We start from the raw sequence: 8,835 nt of genomic DNA on the forward strand, positions 1-8,835 counted from the left end.
ATATTCAAGTCATTTGTCTATGATCCCACAGCTAATAAGTGGTGGAGAAGGTTGAACTCAGACTACACAATTTATTTACTTTTTATTTATTCCTTTCTTTCTGGCTGGACGGGGTCTTCGTTGCTGGGCGGGTTTTTCTCTAGTTGTGGTGAGTGAGGGCTTCTCTCGAGTTGCAGTGCCTGGACTTATGTTGCAGAGTCCCAGCTCCAGGGCTCACATGCCTAGCTGCCCCAGGGCATGTGGGATCTTCCTGAAGCAGGGATTGAACCTGTGTCCCATGCATTGGCCGGCGGATTCTTAACCACCGGACCACCAGTGAAGTCCAGACATACAATTTAGGCCCGGCATCCTTTGTTACTCTGTGTCACCAGCTCATGGTCTGGCCCCATTTTAGCTGTGTGGCCCTGGGCAAATTACTTAGCCTCTCTGTGCCTCAGTGCCAACCCCCCCAACTGTAAAGTGGGGATCACAGCTTTGGGAGGATGTAGGGGACTTATGGAGAGCTCTGAGTACTGTACCCAGGGTAAGAGAAAATGCGAGGAAGTGTTTGCAACCACAAAGGTGAGGTCTTTCTTCCACAGGTCCTACAACAGCAACGCTGAGGGTGACTTGGGAGCCCAGAAGAGGCGGTTCAGAGGGTCAAGGCAGGCTTCCTGGAGGAAGGAGGGGCGGGGCGGCCGGAGCCAAACCTGAAGGGCAAGTTTGGCAGCCCCGGGTGGCCTAGAGGATGAGGGAGGGGTGTCCCCGGCTGGGAGCCGCGGAGGGGAGGGCTGACTCGCCGGCCCGCGTGCCGGCCGCGGGCGGGCGCAGAGGAGCTGGCCGGGTGCGACCCCTCCCCCGCCCCCAACCCTCGGGTGCCGCCGCAGGGGGGCCTGCGCTCTTCTGTGCCCCGCCTCTGTCACTTTGCCTCCCTGCCCGTCCGTGCCACACATGTTTCCTGAGCTTGGCCAGTCTCGGGGGGTGGGGTGGGGCAGGCTGGGACGGATGCCCCACTGATGGGGCAGACAGGGGTCGGAGCGGGGAGGCCACAGCCGCAAGTCTCAGGGGCTCTGGGCCGGGACCAACGCCGACCTGGCCGAGCCCAGCCCCCTTCTTCACGTGCAGCTGGAGGACAGGGTGCTGTGAAGGCATTCGGCGGGGGCTGCAGTCCTGGGTTGGGGAGGACCGCCCAGGGGTCCGGACCCCCGGGTCTGAGGAAGGAGGGGCTGCGGGTCTGGACCCCCGGGCCTGAGGGAGGAGGGGCCGAGGGTCCGGCCCCGCGGGCCTGAGGGAGAACGGGCTTGGGGGTCCAGACTCCGGGGTCCGAGGGGGGAGGGGCCGGGGGTCCAGACTCCAAGGTCTGAGGGGGGAGGCGCTGGGGGTCCGGACTCCCGGGTCAGGGGAAGAGGCGGGCGCAGCGCAGGCGCCCCCAGCCACCCCCCGCCGCAGCTCCTCGGTGCTTGGGAGCAGCAGGTGAGGCAGAAACCCGAGCCTCCGCCCCCGTTCAGGGCCCGGGGCCTCCTTCCTTCTTTCCCGGCCACAAAGGAGGCGCCGCCCTCTCTCCAGACCGGGACACGTGGTTCCCAAATACCAGTGGACGCTCACACCCCTTCACTGTCTGACTCCGTAAGTCCTGGGGGAGCGGGTGGGGGGAACCTGGGGAACCCCCGAACCAAACCACCAACAGTGCAGCGCCTATAATTGAGCGAGCTTGCGGGCTCTGTGGCTCTGAACTTGTCTCTGTCCCCGAACGGGGGTCGCTCGATCGCGGGGGAACTGGACTGTTCATCGTCTCCGTTGGGTGATCCCAGAGACCAGACAGAACGCGCGGTGCAGCTCGTTAAGCCAACATTGCCCGTGTGTCGTATCAGAAACCGCCTCCTCTCTCTTCCATCACCCTGCTCTTCCAAGGCACGCCCCCACTTCTGTCTCCCCGATTGGAGGGTTTGCTGGTGAGTTCCTAGGAGGGAGGCAGAATTCACAGGAAGTGGGGTCTGGCAGATTGCTGGGGCAGACTTTGTGAATAAGATGCGAGCTGGGTATCAGGGAGATACATTTAACATACATATTTATTAACTTACTCATTCAGTAAATGGCCCCTGAGACCTAATTTGTGCCCCACTCTTTGCTCTCAAGAAGACAGGTTGGTTGGGGAAATAGACCCTGCTGACACTCACAGTAGAGATTCACAGCATCATACGCTCTAACTGAGGTGGCGACAGGGCACGGAGCATCCCTGGAGGAGACCTTTCATTTGAACCTGTGGTGGGTATGTGAGGAGGTCAGAGACTTCCCCAGTGAAGTGATAACTGGATGGGGTTCTGAAGGATGACTAGGAATTCGCCAAGGAAGATGTTGGCAAGGAACGCTATTCCAGGCTCGGGAAGTGGCATGTGCCAAGTCCCCAAGCCTTGCAGGAGCAGGCACTCAAGCACCAATCTGGTCCAAGCACGTTCTAAGTGGGGACCCACAGAACCCCTCCCTGCCTTTGTGCTATTCTCACTCTAGAGGGTGTGGTGGGGAGACAGAAGATAAACAGGTAGGAACACACATGTGAATAAGCCTTTCAGATTGTGGTAGTCTCTGCGGAGGAAGTAAAACAAAGGTGAAGCGGTGGAGTGGCCCGGGGCGGGCAGGTGTGGCGACTCCTGGTGAGGGGGTCACGGGTGGCTTCTCTGAGGAGGTGGCACGGGCACCTGGACTTGAATTTCAGGACCCAGGAATGCAGAGAGGGTTTTGGGCAGAGGGAACACCCGGGGGAGGCTGGGCAGGTGGGGGTGTGGCTGGCCAGAGGAGATGAGCCTGGAGACAGTGTGGAGGACGGTCTTGATGTTGATGTTGACCATGGTGATGGCAAAGGACAGGGTGGCCAGACTCCAGCTCAGACGGATTTGCCCCAAGCCTGAGTTTCAAGACGCTCCCTCTCTGGTTGGGGAGGTGACAGGAACATGGGTGGCCCGAAAGGTGCCATAAACTGAGGCCACTCGGGCAGGGTGGCAGCTCAGAGGAGTTCTTCCCGGGGCCTAAGAGCTCAGAGGTTAGGGAAGGGATTTCCCTGAAGCTCCTCTGAGACCGGCTAGCCCATGAGCGCGGGGGCGGGGGGTGACACCCGGAGGGCGGGTCTAAGAACTGCCCTGGCTGGAGGAGGGAGGCCGGTGGTAAGCTGTTTATTCTCTGGGAGGGACCCAGGGCGACTGGTCTCCCGAAGCTGGAGGAACTTGGCTCTCAGGCTGGGGGCCTGGGGCGGGGGAGGGGGCAGTGATGGGAAAGGACTCCAGTTGGGATCCTGGGTTGGAGCAAGTGACTCCAGATTGTTCTCCTTTCTTCCTCATTACAAGGAGCATAAGCTCCGGTTGCTGCAGTAAAGGTTTGTGGGGAGATGAGGTGTGAAAAGGCAGGTCAAGTGCTTAGAACAGGCTCAGTGCTCAGCCAATGGATGGGTGAAATATAGACAAAGGAATGAATCAATAACTACACAACCAGATCCACATACGTGACAAGGACTGGTTCTGCAGACAGAGAGCTCTGCGCCCCAGGGCTTGCTCTAAGGAATGGGCAGACTCAGTACTAAGCTTCTGATGACCATTCATTTATTCAGGACATTTATCCGTTCATTTGACAAATGGTTATGAAGTGTCTACTCTAACCAGGCACTGTGCTAGGGGCCAGGGAACTCAACAACCCCAAACCTGCCCTCATGGAGTTTATATTCTGGTGGAAAATAAAAAAGTGTGTAGAATGTCAGATGGTGGTCATAAAGCGGGGAAGAGGGTCCAGTGGGTGTCTTGGGGGTTTTATTGGTTGGGGAAATTCTCACCGAGACTGTGCAGTTTCAGTGAAGTCCTGAAGGGAGTAAAAGTGAAAGTGTTAGTTACTCAGTCATGTCCTGCCCTTTGCAAGCCCATGGGCTGTAGACCGCCAGGCTCTTCTGTCCATGGGATTTCCAGGCAAGAATACTGGAGTGAATTGCCATTTTCTCCTCCACGGGATCTTCCTGACCCAGGGGTTGAACCTGCGTTCCCTGTGTCTCATGCATTGCAGGCGGATTCTGGACCCGCTGAACCATCAGGGAAGTGAGTGAGGTGTGAGGATATCTCGGGAAGGATCTTCAGGCAGGGGCAAGGGCCAGTGCAAAGGTCCTGAAGCGGGTGCTCACGCAGTGAAGCCAGTGTTTCTGGGGCAGAGGTGTAGGGCAAGAAGTCGGAAAGGTGATGGGGGTGCATTGTGGGCTCTCAGGATCACTGTGGGAGTCAGAAACTGACATGTGCTGTAGTCGTGTTTTGATCAAGTTTTTTTTTTTTCTTTTTTTAAATTGACCTGAAATTATCCATCTTAAAGTGAACAACTAAATAGTATTTCATACACTGACAGTGTTATGCAACCATCATATCCATCTAATTCCTAAACAGTTTTATCCTCCTCAAATAAAGTCCATACCCTTATTTTCATTTAAATTTTTTTTTTGGCCACACTGCGCAGCATATGGGATGTTGGCTTCCCAACCAGGGATTGAACCCATGTCCTCTGCATTGCAAGGTGATTCTTAACCACTGGACCACTAGGGAAGCCATGGAGTTGCCATTTCCTGAGATCCCGGGGAATCCCTCCATCCTAGCTGAGCTGTTTGCGTGGTGCCTGCCTTGCTCCAGGCAAACTCACTAAGTCTCTCCTTCCATCTCACCACCATTAACTCCCGTCTATGCTCCGCCCCTCCTCCCTGCTTCCCACCCTTCCTCCAGATGATGGATGCTGCGCTGAGCGCCTGTACTAAACCAAAACAAGAACGATTGTCCCAGTCACTACGGCCGTGTAACAAATCTTCCCAAGACCTGGTGGCTTCAGACAAGGGCCACATTCAGTCTGCGCGTGAATCTGCCGTCTGCACAGGCCTTGGTGGCGGCGGCCTGTAGGAAAAGAAAGTGAGGTCGCTCAGTCATGTCCGACTCTTTGTGGCCCCATGGACTGTAGCCCACCAGGCTCCTCCATCCATGGGATTCTCCAGACAAGAGGACTGGAGTGGGTTGCCATTTTCTTCTCCAGGGGATCTTTCCCACCCCGGGATCGAACCTGGGTCTCTCGCACTGCAGGCAGACTCCCTTCTGAGCCACCTCTGCTCTTGGTGAGGTGGGGGTGGATTGGAAGCTGGGGCGGCATCGGGACTGGAAAGACGAGCCTGGAATCATCAGGGCTCCTCCACCACCTAACCTTTTCTCTATGTGGTCTATCCAGCGTGGTAGCTTCAGGGTCGCTAAACCTGTTTCTTACGTGTCAGGTAAGGGCTCCAAAAATGTGCGGGTAGGGAGAGAGGAGGAGAGGGAGGGAGGAAGAGAGAATGAGAACGGGAATGAACTGGGTGTGATGTCTTCTGATGGGGGAAGAGTTCTCTCAGTACCTGGGACAGCACCCAACGTTGGCAGGGATTTATTAGCAACATCAACAATGATGCACAAGTGCATAGACTACTTGGTAGTAGATATTCTGAACTCCTCGGGTGCATCTGGGAATCAAATAGGAGGTCCTCAGAGGGAGGAATTTGCATGCGTGGTCCTCTTTACAATAACAACGCGACAGCCATCAGTGCTCTGCTGTTTCCCGTGTCCTTGTCATGAATTGCTTTGCCACCCTTCCAAACCCTGTGTCAGGCCAGCAACATATGGCCCACTGCTTGTTCTTATAAATAAAGTTTTATTGGAATGCAGCCCTGCTCATTTGGTTTCATATCTTCTGTGGCTGCTTCCCTGCCATAATGGCAGAGTTGTTGCAACAGGGACTGGATGGCCCCAAAAGCTGAAATTATTTTCTCTCTGGTCCTTTGCAGAAGATGCTTGTTAACCCCTGCTCTAGCAGTAGATGATATTAGAAGAACAGTTTATAGAAGAGAAGAAAAAGGGCTAACAGAGGGGATATTTCTTTGAGGTTGAGAGAGCCAGCATCAGTATTTTTTTATTAAAAAAATTTCCCCTTATTTTTAATTGTAGTAAGCTGCACATGCCATGAAATCTGCCATTTTAACCATTTTTGAATGTACAATTCTATGGCATTAAATGTGTTGACATTGTTGTGCACCCATAAACAAACACCATCCATCTCCAGAATTTTCTTCGTCTTGGAAAACGGACAAGAACTCCAGAACAAGAAAATGCAGATGAACAAAAAGCCAGAAAAAAAAAATCCAAATAAATAAAATCACCTATCACCCTGCCTGGCAGAGATGCCAAAGAGAAGAGCAGTTTTTTTTTTTTTTTTTTTTTAACTCTAAAAATATGTACTTTGATATTTAAGCTTAAAAAAAATAAAAGAATCAGTCTGCTCTCCCTGCCTCCCCCCACCATTGGCATTTAAGGAAGAAACTCTGAATGTTCTTAAACATTTGAACTTCCTAAAGTTGTAGACAGAGTCTATCCAGGGACACGTACAGACAAATTAACTTGTACTGTCAGTGTCAGGGGATCTGTGAGGGAAGGGACCTTGTCTGCCTTATTGTTGAATTCCCAGTGTATAGTTCAACGCCTGGGATGCAGTAGGTACTCATTAGATAGTATTTTAGAGGGACTGCAGAAATAGGAATAGGAGAGAGTAGGACCATTCTCCTTCTGATCTCCTTCTCCTCCTTCTCCTCTCCATCTTCCTTAGATGCTGAGGTTGATTTTATTTGTGCCAGTGTCTTGCTATTACAGAGAGACAGGGCAATGAGGAACATTTTCCCAGGTATGTTTCTTTCCCAATGACCTATTATTCTCTTAGCCTAGATTCTTCCAAGGGGAAGAGGTGGGTCAAAGATTGGCACAGATGGTTTTGCCACATACTACTGAATGACCTTTTAGGAAGGCTGTACCAACTGACGCTCCCACCAGCAGGGAGGTGTACCTGTTTCACCACATCTTTGCCAACATTGGGTATTATCATTGCTCTGATCCTGTCAATCTGATAAGTGAAAAATATTATCTTGTCATTATCCTAATGAGTTTCTTTGATTCCCAGTAAGGCTGAGTAGTTTTTTGTGATTCTTGATTTTCTTTCTTTGCAAATTTCCCCTTATATCCTTTGCCTATGCTCCCCTCTCTCTCTGTTAGGGGTGAGACTTTTTTTCCTTATTGATTCATTAGAACTCTTTACATATGAAGGATACTAACTGTCATTTTGGTGGGTAAGAAGAGACAGAAGTTGACAGAGGGGAAGTCACTGCTCAAGGTACACATCTAAGAAGAGGTGGAGCAGAAATCTGAAACAATATCTTTCTAGATCCGTGCCTGGGGGTCTGTACAGCCTCTGTGGAACCTTCCCCTTTCCCACATCTTGCCCACTCCATGATTCAGGAACCCTGAGTTCCCACCATCTCAGGAAGGGGAGAAACCTTTTGCAAGACCCAGCTCCCCTTGCAACGCCCCAGCAGCACACCTATACTTTGACTTGCTGTGTGGATTACATATTTGGCACAGACTAGACACTCAATCAACAGCGCAGTGCTGTGTGCTGTACACAGTTGCTCAGTTGTGTTTGATTCTCTGCGATCCCAGGGACTGTTGCCTGCTAGGCTCCTCTGTCCGTGGAATTCTCCAGGCAAGAAAACTGGAGTGGGTTGTCATTTCTTTCTCCAGGGGGTCTTCTCCACCCAGGGATCAGACTCAGGTCTCTTGTGTCTCCTGTATTGCAGGTGGATTCTTTACCACTGTGCCACCAGGGAAGCCCACACTTAATAAACAAAAGCTGGCATTATTGCCTTTTTGAAAAAAAAATCTTCTCTTCAGCCACATCTCTTGCCAGCTGCCTACCCCTTCAAGTCAAACCTCCTACCATCCCAAGCAACTTGCCTCATAACTTCTCATGACTCCAGTCAGTCCACTTGAAGAACTCCTACTCATCCTTCAAAACCCTATTTAGGTGTTGCCTCCTCTAGGAAGTCTTCCCTCACTCCTAGCCTGAGTCTGCAATCACAGATCCTGGATGCTGGCCAATGTGTTTTCTTTGGATGCCCTTTTGTGTTTCCTGTGTCCAGGAGGGTTTTCATGACTCACTGTTGGTTCTGCTGTCCCGGACCTGCAAGTCACATCAGCCCTCTGTGTCATAATGGAGCCAAGAGGTGATGCTTCAGAGTTTCTAGATCTTTCTCCACCCTGGACATCCCCATCTCAGAGACCAACCTGGAGCTTGCTGTCCAGGTGCTTCCATCCTGCTCCCAAGAGTTCCTGCTGTTGTCGGGGGTAGGGCCCCCCACCTACAAGACTGCTGACCTCTGGCTCCTCCACCCTGAGTGCTCTATTGACCCCCGAGCCTCTCATCTCCAGCCATGCACATTTCTGCCACGTCCTACCCCAACTCACCAATTTTAGCTAATAGGCATGTTTTGTCTTGTTAACAAAAAAAGGAAAAGAAAAAAAAGTTCTTGAGACATTTGGAAACAATTTATTAATCATCTATTTGTCATTTTGAAAGTATTCTAAAGTGTGTCTGTGGATTATTGACAAACTCAATCCAATAAAAAATCAGAGTTACTTGGGTGATATAATTTTTGAAACTAAATTATGAAATTTTTTTTTTTGCTTTTTCATCAGTTTTATTGCAGTATAATTTACATGCAATGCGTGGGTGCTAAATCGCTTCAGTCCTGTCCAACTCTTCGCAACCCCATGAACTGTAACCCGCCAGGCTCCTCTATCCATGGGATTCTCCAGGCAAGAATCCTGGAGTGGGTTGCCACTTCCTCCTCCAGGGGACCTTCCCGACCCAGGGGTTGAACTGGTGCCTCTTACAACTCCTGCACTGGCAGGCGGGTTCTTTACCACTAGCACCACTTGGGAAGCATCTTATATGCAATGAAATTCAGTGAATATACCGATGAGACTTCACGAATGTATG

This window comes from Dama dama, chromosome 4 (assembly GCF_033118175.1).
Source record: "Dama dama isolate Ldn47 chromosome 4, ASM3311817v1, whole genome shotgun sequence".
In the NCBI taxonomy this organism is placed as follows: domain Eukaryota; kingdom Metazoa; phylum Chordata; class Mammalia; order Artiodactyla; family Cervidae; genus Dama; species Dama dama.